Source organism: Solanum tuberosum, unplaced genomic scaffold (genome assembly GCF_000226075.1).
Source record: "Solanum tuberosum cultivar DM 1-3 516 R44 unplaced genomic scaffold, SolTub_3.0 scf00009, whole genome shotgun sequence".
In the NCBI taxonomy this organism is placed as follows: Eukaryota; Viridiplantae; Streptophyta; class Magnoliopsida; order Solanales; family Solanaceae; genus Solanum; species Solanum tuberosum.
The window spans coordinates 2,254,075-2,263,966 of record NW_006238935.1 but is presented as its reverse complement, the minus strand read 5'-3'; the positions used below and the strand labels follow the sequence as shown (position 1 = coordinate 2,263,966).

Here is a 9,892-nt window from a genome sequence, read left to right as displayed (position 1 = left end):
AATAAATAAATAATAATAATAATAATAATAATAATAATCTATATCTTCTATCTATATATAATATCTATCTATATTCCATATATAATAGGAGAAGAAAAAATGCCTACGTGTCAGCGCCACAAAAAAAAGAGAATTTAAAAATTATTAAATTAATTTATCTAAAAATAAAAAATAAAAATTGCAAACACTACAAAAATAATGAAAAATTCAACAAGCAGTTTTTACAAACTTTTTTAAAATTCAAAAATTTAAAGTTACCTTTAACTTTTTACTGTTTTTTTAAAAATAATTTAAAAATAGTTTTTACAACTAATTTTAATTTTTTTTAAAACCCAGTGTGCATCAATCATTTTAAATAAATAAATAGTAAAACTGCCCACTAATTAAAAGAAACGATTATAAAGATATATTTTATTTTATTTTAAAAATGTAACTGATTATTTAAATTAAGTAACCAACTCACGTAAAATTAAATTATTATTTTTTTGAAATGAAAAATTAGTAATTTTTTGTATTTGAATTTAAAGTGGTTATCTAAACATTACCTCTTTTTTCTCTCTCTATATATACACAATTAAGAAATTTCAGAAAAGTAAATCCATCAACGTTTTCAGAAATATGCAGATTGATAATTCGGCACAATTGGATAAAGATACATTTATGAATATTGGTTTTATCCATTTGCTAATTTTATATTTATTTGGGTATGATTCTACATTGTGATGAATTTCTTTTTCCTTGCACTTTCTCAACATATATTATGTAATCATTGTAATCTTTCAATTAATTTTATTGATTAGTTTGCAAGTTTAAAATATTCATTCATAATTTCATATGATCTGTACCACTAATATGTTTTCACTAATTTAAAATGAGAGTTCACTAGAAAAAGAGACTCATGAAAAGTTTGAAAGTATTATATCCATAAAATATGTTTGAATAGAGTACGAGAAGTTTGAAAATAATTTTAATTATGTGTAGTGTTTTTATTTTTTACACTAAAGCCACATGATATCATTCAAAATTTTCAGTTTGCTGATTTCCTTATTCAAATACAAATATGTATTATATATTGTTTTGTGGTCTTGCATGATTATTACATACCAGTGATTAGATTATTATTTTTTTTTGACAAAATAAGAAGTTAAATATGTGATGGGATATTATCACTAATTAAAAACAAATCCAGATGAAGATACATATAAGGATGTCGAACAATACACTCACTTTATGGAAAATTGGCATTACATTTGTTGGTAAATCAATTTAAGTAAAGCTTAATTAATGATTTTTTTTGTTTTTTTTAAAAATCGTTATATCAATTAAATCGTGCATATAAATTTAAAGAAAAAAATAGCAAATAACTTGACAATTTCATGTCGTGTCATATGTGTTGTAAAAGAATTATATTGATTGTGGTTTGTTAGATCGTCATGTAATTTTTGTTCACCATCTTATTTGAAGATTCAGGTTTGAAAAAAATCCTAATCTATTTGGAACATTTTTTTTATGAGACGTATTTTAAACACCGTGTGATGACTTCTTTTATTATATATATATAAGAAAACAATATTATTATTAAAATTAAAAAATTAAAAATTTATTTTAAAAGTTACTCTTATAATTTTATTTCAATTCAAATTTTGAAACATTCATTTTTGAAATTAAAATTAAATCAAATTCAAATTTTGATATATTCATTTTGAAATTAAAATTAAATTCATAATATGGCAACTAAAAAAATCATACACCCATTAAATAGGAAAACTAATCACACTTAGCGATCATCTTTAATTTATACTTTTATTTTCAACTGATTATATAAGTGGTAAAATTGTAAATGATAAAATTTTAAAAATATTTTCAGTTTTTAAAGAAAAAACGGGAATACAATATTATAGTCCAAAATTAAACTAAAAAGATGAAAAATGAAATTACAAGGATAATGATAATGATGACATTACTAAAAATGTGCATATTATTACCAAAATAATTATACACTACTCAAATTTTTAAATCACATGATAACGTATTATTTATTATTAGATTCCCTTCAAAAGCAAGGTAATTAATAATATTGATTTTCTATTGTTCCTTCATTTTTAAAGTACGTCTATAATAATAATAAAAATTGAGTCATATCTTTTTATTTATTTAGTTCTTCTATCCTAATATATATATAACACGACTAAAATATACATTTTGAGACAATCTATCTAATTATTGTATTTTAGCATTTCATATCCATTACTCATTTAATTCTATATAAATAATTTATATAACATTTGATGCTCTTAACAAATTCATATTTTATGATAAATTTGTGTCATATTTGATTTTTGTTCGTAATTTTAGAGCTACATAGCATTATGGTTGTCAATGAAAAATTATTTTGTTGTTGTATGGACATGAAAATTACAAACATACCATTCAAGTATTTAATATGTGTTAAGAAGTGATGAGAAACTTGCTATGCTAATCGCCATAACAATTACGCAAGAGTAACTTATGAATGGAAATGTGACACTCATTAAAAGCGTAGAGAATCGAGTCCTCTTCAAGGCATAATATTGAGAAATATTAATTTAAAATATTTTTTGTCATATATATAGACAAATATATAATATATGTTCGAGCATAATATATAACATAATTATTTTCTTTTATATTATCCGTGCATCGCACGGATACGTATACTAGTTTAATTAAAAATGAAGGATATACATTAATCACCCCAATACAAAGTGGGTAATCATGAATTAAACTATATGCATGCTGTCTTCTTTTAAAGGTCAACCGTAATACTATTCTTTCCTCCATTCCATCTTTCAAGGGTCAACAATAATACTGTCCTTATTTTCTTTTAATCAATTACAAATATAAATAAATTAAACTCCAAAAAATAGCATTAACATTTACTTTTTAACTTTATTTTTAAACCAAAATTTAGTATTTCTTGGTTCTTGAATGATTCTTATCTAATTAACTTAAATTGTTGACTTTGCTAAATTAATGAAGTATTGATTGCTACCTTTATGAGCAATTAAAATTTTCTAAATAGCTGAAAAAGCAATGTGTGCTTTAAATATAATGTAAGTTTGTAGAGACTTATTTTTGCCTGTTAAATAATTCTTACAATCGAAAATTTTATTCAAATAACTTGATAAGGATGTACAATGACTATTAATAATATTAGCAACTTAATTAAATCATTGCAACCACATCAGGACCTTCTATTTGAATCTTTGACGCCATCCCCCACTTCTACAGTTCTACTTACCCTCTTATGAATTTTTACTTAAGATCTATTTGTTTAGCCAAAAAAATAATATAATTGAATTTATTAGAAAATTAAGTCAATCGAGAACGTAACAATTTATCTCAATAAGAGAAAAGCTAAAACAAAATTGACCAAAATGAAAAATATTGAATAAATATAGCCTATATTGGGACTATTTCTGACTAGATTCTTGACAGAAGTATATCCAATACAACTTGATGACTACAAAAAGTTGATGAACAAATAATAATAATACTAGAGAGAAATGCAAGTATTTAGCAAGGGAAATTTGATGATGTACAGTGTGATGACTTAGCTGATTTTATAAGATGAATTCTTGGGAGCTGATTATCAAAATAGCGTAGGAAGTAGATACGCAACAATAGGGAAGAGTTCGTGGGCGGACTTGGTAGAGGAGGATAAAGCTCTACCAGGTGAAAGCCTTTCGCCAGGAAATACATGGAGTAGAATTGTAGGGGCAAAAAACTAGTGGAAGAAGGAGTAGATCTACGGGGAGAGGAAAACCCTAGTTAGAATATGAAAATAACAGGTGAGGATATTCAAGAGGAGGTAGAATACCTAGGGAACAATTGTGGTATGCTATGTACTAGGCTCAAATCCACCACAAGCAGTCATGGAGGGGTATTTTAGACGGATTCCAAAGAAATTAGGTGTTGCTAAAGTAGCCCAAGTAAACAGAGGAGTATTTATGATGTGGTTTGGTAGTGTTGAGAATTGGGGGAAAGCGGTGGAGGAAGGGGTCCGCCAAATGTTTGATATAAAGGCAGTAATAGTGAAATCATGAAAATCTAACATTGATGTAACAAAACAAAGGGTGGACAAAAGTGTCAATTGGGATTGATGGTGGGATTAAATATCACGTACCGGAGGAAAAATGCACTAACAAAATAACAGGGATGATAGGGAACCTTATCAAAGCAAATAGAGCAACTACACAAAAGGAGAGGCTCATGACGTTTGCAAGAGTACTTATAGAGGTGCCTCTTAACAAGGAATATCCCAAATAGATAATGTTCGAGAATGAAGTAGGGAAGATAATCCATTAACAGGTGGAGTATGAATGAAAATCGATACTATGCGACAAATGTAAAAATTTTGGGCATGAAATAAGATAGTGCAGAAAACAGATAAGAGAAGAATAAAAAGGAAAGGTAGATAGGAATGAGGAAGATAAGGGGAGGAAGTTAAAACAAACGATCAATATAAGAATGTACAGAAGAAAATAGAAGAACCAGGAATAAGAGGGGAACCTAGTAGAGCAGGAACTTGGTGGGGGAAACTACAAATTTCTAAGGCATTGGAAAGTGAAGAACAAGGGAATAAGATCACAAACCTAAGCAATGTTAAGACTAGCAATATGCAAGATATGGGGAGGGATGGGGATACCCCATCCTCAATAGATAGGATTGGTTTTCTGGAACTCCTGGGGATTAAATAGTACTGATAAGAAAAAAGAGGTGCATGTCTTTCTGCATAACTCAAAAATTAGACTATTTAGTTTTCTGAAGACTAGAATTAAAAGGGCCAAAGCTAGTAGGGTTGCTCTTAATCTTTGTAAAGGATGAGCATTTACCACTAATCTAACAGTTCACCGAAGAGGTAGAACATGATTTTTTTGGAAACCGGAAACATATACGGTTGATTTGGTAATAAGGCAACTAATGCATAGCAAAGTCAAACATAGAAGGATGGGGGAAACTTTAATGTCACTATGATTTATGGGTATAATGAACAAGCTATGAGAAGCACTATGTGAAGTGAAATAACAAGAATACGGGAAAACTTAAATGGAGCATGAACAATAATGAAGAATTTTAACAATGCAATAAATACAAATGAAAGGGTGGGGAGACATGTGAAAATTGTAGAAAAGAGAGAGTTTAGGAAATGTGCTGAAGAGTGTGAGGTTCAAGATCTTAAATCAGCAGGGTCATTCTTCACTTAGAACAATAAGTTAAAAAGGGAAGATAGAGTATGGAGTAAGATAAATAGGGCATTGGTGAACATAGAGTGGAAAACATAACTACCAGCATCAGAAGTGCAACTTATGAATGAGGGAATCTATGATCACTGCCCAACAATTATAAGCTAGGAGGATGGACACATAATTGGAAGGAAACAATTCAAGTATTTTTTTAACATGTGGAAAATGACCCCAGAGTATAAATCCAGGATAAAAGCAAGTTGGGAAAAAAGAATAAAGGATCGAAACATGTTTTGATTAGTTGGGTAAAATGATGGCAGCGAGATAAAGCTTCATATTCCAGGCGATTCGACTTCCACATCTCACTGGTAAACTTTCAATCTAAGCAAGTCCTTTGATTTGAGAAAATTTTGTGATTATTCTAACCAATAATTATATAACAGTGTTGAAAGTTATGCGGAGATTTGGAGTTTTGTCACTAGATCCACCTCAAGCTCTCACCAGGTGATATGCAGCTCAGTCCAAGGAAGAATTCTTCCATCTCAGCCTCTCTTCTTAGCTCTCCATAACATCAGGTAAACATGAATCCCAATCATCCGAAATTGAACTCATCTTTGAAACTTAACCCCCTACTGTCCCCCTTCCACCAGAATGAACCTCCATGGAGGTTGATACCACTCCGAGAAGGGTACCCTTAGAAGATTCGATTAGTAATCTCTTCGTATAGAGCTTAGAATTATAATTAGATGCCGCTGTAAAAAATGAAGGCTGAGTGATGGTTGTATTTGTTTTATTGAAATTTTTATTTGTATTGAGCCCTATATGTTGGTGGACGGTGGTAGCACTATGAATCTCTGTCAATCAACTTCTAGTTTGACTATTTGCTCCATGATTGTGATTTGCATTCGTTTGTGCTGCTCTTTGATGTTTTCGTATAGCCAAGTTTGAATTTTGTGCCTTATCCATATTAAGAAGTCTTTTTTCTTCACTGTACAACTCCTAATAAGATGAAAAAGTTAAAGTACCTGCAAAATCAATAGCTAGGTTAGTTAAAAAATCTACCAACATGTTTCCTTTTCTGTAGATATGCTCAATTGTAATATTGTATCCCCTCCTCATAAGGTTAATCTCCTGAACCACCATAACAGTATTCCAAGGGACCACCCAAATTTCATCTAAAATCTTCTTCATGGTCAAGGAGTTAGTCTCAACTATAACCGGTAAAAATTGATTAGCAATACACCATTGTATCCCTTCCTTTATTGCCTTGCCTCAGCAATGATGTTAGTTCCTTCCTTAATCCCCTTAGCTGCAGCATACACCAAGTCACCATTCATAACTCTGATGCAAAATCTAATAGAACTAGGTCAAGGTTCCCTTTGGATGCACCATTTGTATTACATTTATAACAATTATTGTTAGGTTCCTCCATTGAACCACCTTACAATTTAAGTGAGGAATGTAACCTTCTAGAAACTGCACTAACAAAGGCCATTGTTGAGGTATGTACTGAAGCCATAGGTATCTATATCTCACCATGAAATAAATATTCTTATTAATCTTGAACTTAGCCTTTGTTATAGACATAGTCTTAACATGGAGTATTTGTTCCTTCTCTTCCAAATTTGTCATATTATAAGGATTGGGACAACTTCAAAAATAGGAACCAATTTGCTAGCACACTCACAAGACCACCATTTGTGTATAGTATAATTAAGTTGTAGAAAAGGACCATTGATGCTTGATGTTGCAGCAAAAGCATGCCAGATATGGCTTGCAAAAGAGCATGTGATAAATAGATGATTAGTGGTTTTCTGAGTATTTCCAATGCAACAACAACATTTAGACACTATAGAAACACATATTCTTTCTAATAAATCATCTATAAGAAGTCTTTGTTTCCACAATCTTCAGAAAAAAGAATGATGCATTGAAAGGAATCCCTCTTGTCCCTATATTGTAATAGAGTTGTGCTCATCTTCCTTCTACCTTGAAATGTTTCACGCATTGTTAAATGTGAACTTTCCAAACCTGGTTAGTATCCACCAAGATCTATCATAGTTTTGATTATCTTCTTAAATGATCAATTTTTGCTTCACATTATCAGCAATTTCAGCAGGTAGAATTATTTGCAACTTATTTTAATCCCATCCACCATTATGTATAAGCTGATTAACATCTTCCATATTCAAATTTATATGAACAGTAGGAGGAATGACATAGTATAGAGCCCCCAATCTAGTTCAGTTGTCAAACCAAATGTTTGAATGCCCGCACTTCGTCTCTCACCAGATTTCCTAGTCCACAGAGTCTCTAGCTTCCAACATCATTTTCCATAGTTGTGATCCCTTCTTCCACTCCACTATTTGAGGAATTTGCTTTTTGCAGTATTTATTCCACATATAGTTGGCCCACAATGATTTAACCGTCCTAATTCTCCATCAAAGTTTTGCAAAAAGAGCTTTGAAAACATCAAAGAGCGATCTGAGCCCTAAACCTCCTTCTTGTTTTGGTAGACACATATTCTGCCAAGACGCCCAATGTTTTTTCTTACCATCTTCCTTATTATTCCAAAAGAATCTTGCAAAGATTTTGTGAATATCATGAATGACACATTTTGAAGGATTTACTGCATATAACAGGTGGATTTGCATACTCCGTAAAACATTGGAGATTAGTACAACCTTTCCTCCATAAGATAAGTCTTTTCCTTTCTATGCTTGGATTTTATTCTTCACCTTCTTTATTATGTTATTGTAATATGATATCCTCATGATATGACACCCAAGATATAGGAAGGGAAACTGACCTCTGGAAAAACCTCTGAGATGTGACTATACTATTAGTAACCTTGTGATACATGTAGAAGAAGCTCTTCTCTGTATTGATATTCTGTCCTGATAGCCCTTCATAACCCTACAAAGTTTTCATTACTAGCTTTAAAGACTTTTTTCAGTAGCTACAAAAATGATAGTATCATCTACATATGATAAATGATTCAGGTTGGAGCTCCACTTTCGCATTCCAAAACTTCTAAAGGAGTTGTCTTCAAATAAGGCATTCAGTGCGCTAGATAAAAGTTCAGCTAATAGGATGAGTAGGAGATAGAGGGTCCCCTTGTTTCACCCCGCTGGTGGAGTGTAAAAGAACATGTGACTGTCCATTAATGAGAACAGAGTACTAATTGTTAGCTAATAATCTCCAAATTTATCAAGGAAAATCCTTGCAAAACCCATCTTCCTTAACACTGTTATTAGAAAAGTCTATGATACTCTGTCATATGTTTTTTCTGTATCAAGTTTAATTGCTACATTAGATAGATTGGCCCTCTTTCTTATATCGATAATGATCTCCTGAGCTAATAATACATTCTCTATTATGTTCCTCCCCTTCACCAAACCTTATTGATTTTTTTAAAATTAAGTTGGAGAGCAAAATATCCAGTCTATCATAGATGATTTTGTATATAACCTTGCTTATGAAATTGCTGAGACTGTCTCCTTGAAGAAAACCTGGTCACCATTTATTTCTTTGGTATCAACACAAGATTAGTGTGGGTGATATATTTTGGTAATGAAATCTCTTCATAAAAAGTATTAACCATTCTCATCATATCACCTCCTACTATGTCCCAACATGTCTGGTAGAAAGTTCCTGTTGAACCATCAAGGCCACTAGAATTGTAACCATCCAACTAAAAAAATGTTCTTTTAACCTCTACTTCTGTAGGAATGGTGTTCAAGAAAATATTATAATCTAGTGATATCATTTTGGAATATGTCTGATCAAGGAGTCATCTTGTGTCACATCTTCTTGTGTAAATTGCCTCTGAAAGAAGGTTACGACCTCTATGGTGAGTTGATTCACTTCTATCCAATCCCCTTCTACATTTTGGATTCTTTTGATATTTAGTATTTTCTTCCTTTTATTGACCAAGTTGTGAAAGAACCTTGTATTCCTATCACCTTCGGAAAACCAGGTGATGCATGCCTTTTTTCTCCAAAATTCTTCTTCATGATGTAAATAGCTCTTTATCTTTTCTTGCGCTTGTTGTACGATAGATCTTTTGGTCTCAGTGGTAAATTCTTCAAACAGTCCTCGTTGATTCTAACAATACCCTCCCTTATTGTGAGTTGTTTGAATATATCTCCATAGCATTCTCTACTCCATTTAGATAAGGCTATCTTCACCCTTTTCATCTCTTATTTTAGAATTATGTAAATATCAGTATCATTCTCAGCCCACCAATTTTCCTTCATCACTTCTAAAAAGGTTTCATGTTCAGTCCAAAATTTTAAATCTTGAATGGTTTGAAGAAATTATGAGATTGTTCCCCACAAGTTAGGAACAAATGAGCATGGTCAGATCTAGTTCTTGACAAGTGTTCCATCTCATATTGGCCAAAAATATTTTGAAATTGATGATTTATCAATAATCTGTCTAACCTTTGGAAAATGCATTCTTCATTTGATCTACCATTCTACCAAGTAAAAGGACTGCCTTTTAAGTTGATCTCAAATAGTTCAGATGAATTAATACAGAAGGAAAAATCCTCATACTATGTGGGGTTCACAGGGAGACCCCCAATCTTCTCTTTTTTATTCATTATCACATTGAAGTCCCCCCCCCCCCCCCCACCAAAAAGCGCCAACCCCTCATATCAAAAA

At 31.3% G+C, this 9,892-nt stretch overlaps 1 long non-coding RNA gene across 1 annotated transcript in view; it reads left to right on the top strand.

The window, feature by feature from the left end:
* Positions 1-3,369: 3,369 nt before the first annotated feature.
* LOC102580662 (uncharacterized) overlaps positions 3,370-9,892 on the top strand; it is a 27,656-nt gene continuing 21,133 nt past the window's right edge. Inside the window, exons 1-2 of the long non-coding RNA XR_001474031.1 lie at positions 3,370-5,593; positions 5,669-5,800. This is a non-coding gene — a long non-coding RNA (uncharacterized lncRNA). The remainder of the gene's footprint in view (positions 5,594-5,668; positions 5,801-9,892) is intronic.